Source organism: Anolis sagrei, chromosome 3 (genome assembly GCF_037176765.1).
Source record: "Anolis sagrei isolate rAnoSag1 chromosome 3, rAnoSag1.mat, whole genome shotgun sequence".
Classification (NCBI taxonomy): domain Eukaryota; kingdom Metazoa; phylum Chordata; class Lepidosauria; order Squamata; family Dactyloidae; genus Anolis; species Anolis sagrei.
This window is the reverse complement of record NC_090023.1, coordinates 51,981,147-51,990,561: the sequence shown is the minus strand read 5'-3', so window position 1 is coordinate 51,990,561 and position 9,415 is coordinate 51,981,147. Positions and strand designations below refer to the sequence as shown.

Sequence of the window (9,415 nt, the reverse complement as noted above, 5' to 3'; positions counted from 1 at the left end):
AAGAAGTCGTCCAGGAATACCTGGCCGCTCTTAATGAGTTCAAGTCCCCAGGGCCAGATCAACTACACCCAAGAGTACTGAAGGAACTAGCGGAAGTCATTTCGGAACCATTGGCAACCATCTTTGAGAGTTCTTGGAGAACGGGAGAAGTTCCAGCAGATTGGAGGAGGGCCAATGTGGTCCCAATCTTCAAGAAGGGAAAAAAGGATGACCCAAACAACTACCGTCCGGTCAGCCTCACGTCGATACCGGGCAAGATTCTGGAAAAGATTGTTAAGGAAGCGGTCTGCAAACACTTAGAAACAAATGCAGTCATCGCTAATAGTCAACATGGATTTATCAAAAACAAGTCATGCCAGACTAATCTGATCTCTTTCTTCGATAGAGCTACAAGCTGGGTAGATGCGGGGAATGCCGTGGATGTAGCGTACCTGGATTTCAGTAAGGCCTTCGACAAGGTCCCCCATGACCTTCTGGCAAGGAAACTAGTCCAATGTGGGCTAGGCAAAACTACGGTGAGGTGGATCTGTAATTGGTTAAGTGGACGAACACAGAGAGTGCTCACTAATGCTTCCTCTTCATCTTGGAAAGAAGTGACGAGCGGAGTGCCGCAGGGTTCCGTCCTGGGCCCGGTCCTGTTCAACATCTTTATTAATGACTTAGATGAAGGGCTAGAAGGCATGATCATCAAGTTTGCAGACGACACCAAATTGGGAGGGATAGCCAATAGTCCAGAGGACAGGAGCAGAATTCAAAACGATCTTGACAGATTAGAGAGATGGGCCAAAACTAACAAAATGAAGTTCAACAGTGACAAATGCAAGATACTCCACTTTGGCAGAAAAAATGAGATGCAAAGATACAGAATGGGGGACGCCTGGCTCGAGAGCAGTACGTGTGAAAAAGATCTTGGAGTCCTCGTGGACAACAAGTTAAACATGAGCCAACAATGTGATGTGGCGGCAAAAAAAGCCAATGGGATTTTGGCCTGCATCAATAGGAGCATAGTGTCTAGATCTAAGGAAGTAATGCTACCCCTCTATTCTGCTTTGGTTAGACCACATCTGGAATATTGTGTCCAATTCTGGGCACCACAATTCAAGAGAGATATTGACAAGCTGGAAAGTGTCCAGAGGAGGGCGACTAAAATGATCAAGGGTCTGGAGAACAAGCCCTATGAGGAGCGGCTTAGGGAACTGGGCATGTTTAGCCTGAAGAAGAGAAGGCTGAGAGGAGATATGATAGCCATGTATAAATATGTGAGAGGAAGCTACAGGGAGGAGGGAGCAAGCTTGTTTTCTGCTTCCTTGGAGACTAGGACACGGAACAATGGCTTCAAACTACAAGAAAGGAGATTCCATCTGAACATTAGGAAGAACTTCCTGACTGTGAGAGCCGTTCAGCAGTGGAACTCTCTGCCCCGGAGTGTGGTGGAGGCTCCTTCCTTGGAAGCTTTTAAACAGAGGCTGGATGGCCATCTGTCAGGGGTGATTTGAATGCAATATTCCTGCTTCTTGGCAGGGGGTTGGACTGGATGGCCCATGAGGTCTCTTCCAACTCTTTGATTCTATGATTCTATGATTCTATGTAGTCTTATGGAACAACTGCCCCACAGACTTAGAGGAAAAAATAGCTATGGTTTCATAGCATTCGGTTACTTTCTCCAGCTGTTACTTTCTTCACATGCTTTAAAGCATTTAAGAAAACAGCTTGAAGAGGGGTCTGATAACACTTGCCAGGAAAAAATTTTTTAGCTAAGATCAAGGCCATCAATGCAGCTGCCCACAATAGAAAAAGAGCAATTTCCTCAGAAGATTCTCATCCATCACCAATTTTGTATGGGAAATATTTCACTTCTAAGATGCTATAATATTCAAACAAAGCATGTGTGAATGTCTGTTAAAAATATTTTGTACAGAATTTCTTAGTGCAATGTACTTCACAGGGTTGTTGTAAGAGAAGAACAGGATTGCCATAAATTCATTGCAAGGAAGTCAGGATAGAAAGATAATTTATCAAGAAAGCTTATCACAAGGTTTTCTTGGAAAACTTGGTTGGGAGCGGGTTTGCTTTTGCCTTTCTCTGAGGTTGAGAGTGAGTGACTTGCCCAAGGTTACCCAGTGGGTTTCCATGGTCAAGTGGGGATTCAAACCCTATTCTCCCAGTATCACAGAATCATAGAGTTGGAAGAGACCCTGTGGGCCATGCAGTCCAACCCCCTGACAAGAAGCAGGAAAATTGCATTCAAAGCACCCCTGACAGATGACCACCCAGCCTCTACTTAAAAGCCTCCAAAGAAGGAGCCTCCACTACACACTGGGGCAGAGAGTTCTACTGCTGAACAGCTCTCACAGTTAGGAAGTTCTTCCTAATGTTCAGGTGGAATCTCCTTTTCTGTAGTTGGAAGCCATTGTTCTGCATCCTAGGCACCAGGGCAGCAGAAAACAGGCTTGCTCCCTGCTCCCTATGACTTCCCCTCACATATTTATACATGGCCATTATGTCTCCTCTCAGCCTTCTCTTCTGAAGGCTAAACATGCCCAGCTCTTTAAGCCCCTCCTCATAGGGCTTGTTCTCCAAGCTCTTGAATATTTTAGTCGCCCTTTTCTGGACACATTCAGCTTGTCAACATCTCCCTTCAACTATAGTGCCCAGAATTGGACACAGTATTCCAGGTGTGATTGACCAAGACAGACTAGAGGGGTAGTATGACTTCCCTGGATCTACACAGTAGACTCTTATTTATGCATGCCAAAATTCCATTTGCTTCCCCCCCCCCCCAAAAAAAAATCCAATTTGGTTCATGTTTAACTTATTGTCCACAAGGACTCCAAGATCTTTTTTCACACGTACTGCTGTCAAGCCAGACGTCCCACATTCTGTATCTTTGCATTTCAGTTTTTCTGTCTAAGTGGCATATCTTGCATTTGTCCCTGTTAAACTCCATTTTTGTTAGTTTTGGCCCATCTCTCTAATTTGTTAAGATTGCTTTGAATTCTTCTCCTGTAATCTGGGGTATTAGCTCTCCCTCCCAATTTGGTATCGTCTGCAAACTTGATTATCATATCCTATTCCAGCACTCAACGCACTACACCAAGCTAGCTGTAAGACCATTCCATTGTACTCTAAGAGATGAAAAGCAGAACGTAGGTGGCCAGGCAACATCCGAGTATGGTCAAAATGGCACACACTAGGAGAAGCTGCAGCAGTCTGTAATAAGCAGGTTTCATTTCTCAGCATTGGTCAACTTAATTTTCTGAATGCAGTATTTCCGCTGAGCTATAACTAATGCCAACTCCTTTGTTAACCTTCTTGCAAGTTTTCAAAGACTTGAGTTGTAATTCTAAGCCTGGTTCTAAATTTCATTGAATTTAATTAGCCTTTTTAAAATAAGACATGCATACAATTATCTTGCTAAATGATAGGGGTCTTCAGTGTTAATCCTAAGTAACAAATCCAATGAATCATTAAGATTTACCGATTCAGCGTTGCACCATTCAACAGTAGATTGAACAGGTCTTTTCTAGTTGGGGCTTGATCTTAGTCAAAAGGAATCCCACTGGAGCATTACAGCACAGCCAAATAGTTACCCTGGGAGTTACCCTGGACCATGTTCTGACCTACAAGAAGCATTGCTTGAATATCAAGCAAAAAGTGGGTGCTAGAAATAATATCATACGAAAGCTGATTGGCACAATCTGGAGATCACAACCAAACATAGTGAAGACATCTGCCCTTGCGCTTTACTATTCTGCTGCTGAATATGCATGCCCAGTGTGGAATACATCGCACCACATTAAAACAATGGATGTGACTCTCAATGAGACATTTAGTATAATGCCAAATTTTTAAAATGTTGTGTTTTTTAAATAGATCACAACTGTACCCTTGGTTCACTTCTGATACGATAAAAAAATAGTTGGGACTAAACAATAGGATTCGGGCCAATATTTCCTGTAATTCTTCCTTAAACCTGGTATACAAGTAGCACCTTTCTCATGTATTGGCTTTTCTTTAGATACACATTTCAAGGTTGAAGTTGATCTTCCTTCGATGCCACTTCCCCAAAGCTGTTTTTCCTTGCAGAATTGTTTGACTGAATTTTTCATCCTAATTTCCTTCAGGATTCCTTCATCTTCTCTTGGGAAATCTGTTTTCATTTCTAGCATCTGTCTATGTCCCTTCTTTAAAAAAAAAACGCAGAGAAGAAGTCCCTGTGAGCATGTGCATGTGTGCCTATGTCTGTATCCAAATGTATATATAGATATGTGACAATGGGCCTCTGCTATCAATAAATTACCCTTTTCTATCACAGGGGGAGGGGTTTTCATGTTCCCTTCCACTGACCTTTTCCTGTACCTTCAATTTGATTTTCATGAGGTGGGAGGAGGGGGAAGGAGGCAATATTCACGGAGACTCATTCCATGACAAACAGCTGTCATTTGTGTATGTGGGAAACATTACAGCGAGACAAGGAACTGCCACCAAATAAGAAATTCTTTGTTCATTGCACTGAACCATCTATTCCATTCTGTTTTCCCAGAAGTTGCCACATATTGCTCCATAACTGATGGGAAATGGGTTTGCTTGGCTCAAATGTGGCATCCATATGCTCCATATGGGTATTTCTAAAATCTATTTTGATATAACTAACTATCCGAGTTTATTTTCATAGTAAATGTTTTCTCTTTTCCTTATCATTTCTGATGGGAGTGGTTGAACTGAAACCCCATACCTATGTTATTAGGAGAATTTTTTTAAAAATCCAATAACTATACATTATAAAGCATTTATATTGCAATGCTTTAAATCTGCAGCGTTGCTGAGAATAAAGAACTGACATGCATTAAAAGAACTACAGCAGTCTTTTGCCTTTGCAGCTTGGCTGATTTCTTTTAAAAGTTCCAAATTACAGTGCAATTATTTGCATTTCTACTCAAAAGTAAGTGCCACTGAGTTCAATGGTACATACATACATACATACATACATACACTTAGAAAAGAGAACACGGGATTGCAGTTTTAGCTGGTGAATAATGTTTCTCCACTAGGTGGCTAGGAATGCCATAAAATAATGAAGCATTTCCATATGTAGAAGACAAAAGCAAAGAAGATAACTTCCTTCTTCTTAACCTTGAAGAACTGAGTCAGCTGCTGAATTTAGTCAGATGCAGAAAGTGATAGGACTGCCTCAAAGACCTGAAGGATCAACATGCCATTTGAGTTTCACTTATTTATTTTCTCCTTTTTCATATATCACAATTATATAATGGAAGTTCATCAAATTAGATTGAGTAGTGAGGAACTTTTGATATTGGAGATCTGAAAAGTACTTTGAATTTGAAATTGTATTTGTCTTAGATGAAGTGGGAAACCTGTGGCCTTCTAAACGTTCATCTGAGACCCCTTGTCTGCCTCTGTATTTGTCGTACTGCTTAGGGGCTGAGGGAGATCCAGTGCACCAACAGTTGCCATTGCCATGATGGAGTTTAAGAGTAGAGACTACTAAGAAGTAGAGTTGTGCTTTCAGGGTAAATCTCGACCCATTTCGTATTTTAGCTTTTGGTGCGGGCCCCAATCCATTTTTGGGGACCTCCCCAAAAACATCCATTTTCTATTGGCCCATTATGGTGGGGGTGGGGGGAGGTTACCCAGGCACCACTCCCCATCATTTTAGGCATTGAAGCTGTTTTACTCTAGAGGAGAGGTACTCAGTTGCAGTCAGGTGTGTGCTTTAAATAGGCATCTTGCCTGTTTCTACTCTAGAGGAGAGTCGCTCGGCTGCAGGCAGGCATGCGTGCTTTCTGAGCTTGCACGCCACACATGCACTCTCTTTCCAAGGCAAGAAGGCATGTTCTCATTCTTACTCTAGAGGAGGTGATCAGCTGCAGGCAGCCACAGTTTCTGAGCCCGCATGTCACACACATACACATACACACTCCCTTTTCAAGACAAGGAGGAAGTTCTCATTCTCTGGGGGGGGGGCACTTGGTTGCAGACAGGCAGGCATATGCGCATGCTTTCTGGGTCTGGCCATCATACATGCACATACTCTCTTTCCAAGGCAAGAAGGCAAGTTCTCATCCTTACTCTAGAGGAGGCACTTGCTCATGTGTAGGTAGGCAGATGCGTGTGCTTCCTGAGCCTGCACACCACACACACTCTCTCTTTCTAAGGCAAGGAGGCATGGAGTGCCATGGGCTCATGAAAAGCAGATGAGGAACCAGGTTTGACTCCCGCTTGCTTTCGTGTCAAGCTGATTTTCACACTGGAAGGAGCCTTCCCATTACGTGCTTCTGAAGATAACAAAAGTAATGAAAGAATGGATTAAATGAAGGGAAACGGTTCCATGCACAACTCTAAGAAGGCATTGCCATCTGTAAATATATGAAACAATCAACTGTTAAACTCTTGGATGAAGCAGAATGTCAGTATTTAATTCATGGATATAGAAATGGAATTGAACACAAGATGCCATTATACATCAAGGTGTCTCTGGAGCATATTACACATTTTTTCATGCACATGAGCATTATTTAGCATGGAGTTATATACATATGAATTTGATTGTTGATTTGTTTGCACATGTGGTGTCTTTGTGCCATTGGGGAAAGATGGTATAACACAATTAATTCACAATTCTACACTACACTATAAATCCCTATGTAGGACCTTGGCCAGCCCAATAAAGAAAGTTGTGTAGAATAGTAAATGAAAGGCAGCCTCCACTGAGGTTGAAAATATGTTTGCTGACATTTTGGATGATAACTCAGAGCAGCAGACTAATAATGCTGTAGCGAGTATTCTGTTGGGCCGGCACACTTTTTGTCTTCCCTGATCACCACATATACTGGACAGCTTTTTCTCCAATCCCTGAAGGAGTGCAAAAGGCACTAGCAGAACGTGTGGTAAAATCTAATGAGGAAACTGCCACTTACCATCACACATCTTTCAGACGGAATGGTTTTTCATGTCATTCTCCAATTCCCAATAGTGAGCTGGATTTTGAAACTTAGAAGCTGCAAATACAACAGCTACTGGAGGATTCAGAACTGCCATCAATAAGAAGGGGGGAAAAGAAAATTAACACAAACCCTTTCCCCTCCAGCTTTGAATTTAGCCTTCAATGCAAGGAAATGTTATTGCACTGGACTATTTGTCAGAACTAAAGAAAGTGCATGGCTCTGCTTCTGTTGTTGATGAACAATAAGTGCAATTCCTATAGATATTCCAAGGGTCCATGGGAAGCGCCGCTGAGAATTTGAGATTAGCCTGTTGATGGAGAAAGGTGATCGAAAACAAAGTATGAATGACAGCAGATTCTGATATATAGCAGATGAAACACTTCTGTTTTTTGTTTCTGCGGAAGCTGAGCTATATCTATGGACCATTCTCAAGCAATTCTGTTTCTAAGGCATCATATTCACACAGCTACTGTATAAAGTTTGGCAAAATGAAAACCATGCTACAGCTAATATTATAGAAAAGCAGGAAATGGGTGCTTATTTTGGTGGGGTAAAATAAAGACAAATGAAAGGAAAACCCATTGTGGTTCAAATTGAAATGATTGCTAATGAAATAGATATCTTTTCTTCTAAGAAAGGCTAGCGTTTTCTTAGATAGCAAGAATCCTGATGGTTGAAAGATTCACTCCAAGCATAAGTGAATATAACAAGGAAGATCATTCTTGTAATGCAATGAGCTACAAAAGACAGACTGAGTGCAGAGGAGGCTGATTTCTAGAACAAACCTGTGGCCATTTCATAAATCACCAAACTGTCTGAAAACTCTCATGGGGTGATTTTTCTAGGACTCAAGTATTGAGTGAATTAGTAGAAGATTCATCTTGTAACACAATCTTCCAAAGGGGCGCTAATTTTATATAAATACTCTGAATTGGCTTACATAATTGAAACATTAATGCATTGCACACACTTTTCCTCAAGAGAGCAAATAGTTATTTAATTGTATAAATAAATAAATACATGCATACATACATACATTTACCCTGATCATCAACCATAAAAGGTTCCCAAAAGAGCTTACAAAATCCAGTCGTCAGTCCCCACAAGAGATGGGACTGAAAGGAAGGAGGGGAAGGAGCAGGCTATGATGTCTCAATTCAGTTGCCCTTATGAATGATCCCCAACAGTTTCCAAAACTGACCAAAATTGGTTACCAGAAACTACCTCCTATCATAGGAGCCCCCGGTGGCGCAGTGGGTTAAACCCTTGTGCCAGCAGGACTGAAGACCGATAGGTCAGAGGTTCGAATCTGGGAAGAGAGTGGATGAGCTCCCTCTGTCAGCTCCAGCTCCCCATGTGGGGACATGAGAGAAGCCTCCCACAGGATGGTATAACATCAAACATCCGGGCATCCCCTGGGCAATGTCCTTGCAGACGGACAATTCTCTCACACCAGAAGTGACTTGCATGTTCTCAAGTTGCTCCTGACACACAAAAAAACCCCAAAAACTCCTATCATTTCTGGTGTGCCAATATATGATCTTGCAGCCTGCTGGAGCGATGCATGGTATAGATCAGAGCTTTCCAAACATTTCATTTTGGTTACATGCTTTTTAGAAATGCATCATTTTGTGATGCAGTAATCCAGTTTTACTAACAAACCAGAGTTTAAACCAACCCCTTATAAGATATATGGTCACATACATCATTTTTAATAACAAAATGTATAGGAGCACAACATATCCTATGAAAACCTTTAATTTATGTGTGTGTGTGTATAGGATTTATTGCTTATTTCACAGACTCAGAGATTTTTGTTACATTCCTATGACACACCTACACACTGCAGCTGACACACCAACATGCTGTGGCACACAGTTTGGAAAGTTCCGATGTATATTGTCCAGGCTCTTGACACAGTTATTTCATATCACATCTACCTTAAAAGCACAAATAGAAGAAAATCTATGCATACATAGAAGTGTTAAAATAATAATAATAATAATAATAATAATAATAATAATAATATACTTTATTTATATTCCACTCTATCTCAAGGGGACTTAGAGCACATTATAGAGCACATATATGGCAAACATTCAATACCGTTATACAATTAACAACAAAGACAGACAGTACATAGACAGAGGCAAGACTTCCTTCCTTTTCATCACCAGCTTCTGGATGCTGTGCTCAACTCGGCCATTAGGAGGTGCTTTTGTTCTACTTTCCATGCTGAGGAGCCTGTTGTCCATGGATACCTTCCTGATCTAATTGCCGGCATGTCTTCATGGGCGCCTTTTACTTCCCTGCTAAAGTGATACCTATTGATCTACTCACATTACTGTTTTCAAACTGCTAGGTAAGCAGATGCTAGGGCTGACAGTGGGAGCTCACCCCAACCTGTGGCTTTGAACTGCCAACCTTCCAGTCAGCAAGATTTTTCTGCA

The 9,415-nt window shown here is 41.6% G+C and overlaps 1 long non-coding RNA gene across 1 annotated transcript; it reads right to left on the bottom strand.

Moving 5' to 3' along the window:
• Positions 1 to 3,271: 3,271 nt before the first annotated feature.
• On the bottom strand, positions 3,272 to 7,509 carry LOC137096712 (uncharacterized). The gene is made up of 3 exons (XR_010909634.1): positions 6,939 to 7,509; positions 6,091 to 6,296; positions 3,272 to 4,184 (listed from the first exon to the last, which is right to left on the bottom strand). It is a non-coding gene; the product is annotated as an uncharacterized lncRNA (long non-coding RNA).
• Positions 7,510 to 9,415: the final 1,906 nt, after the last annotated feature.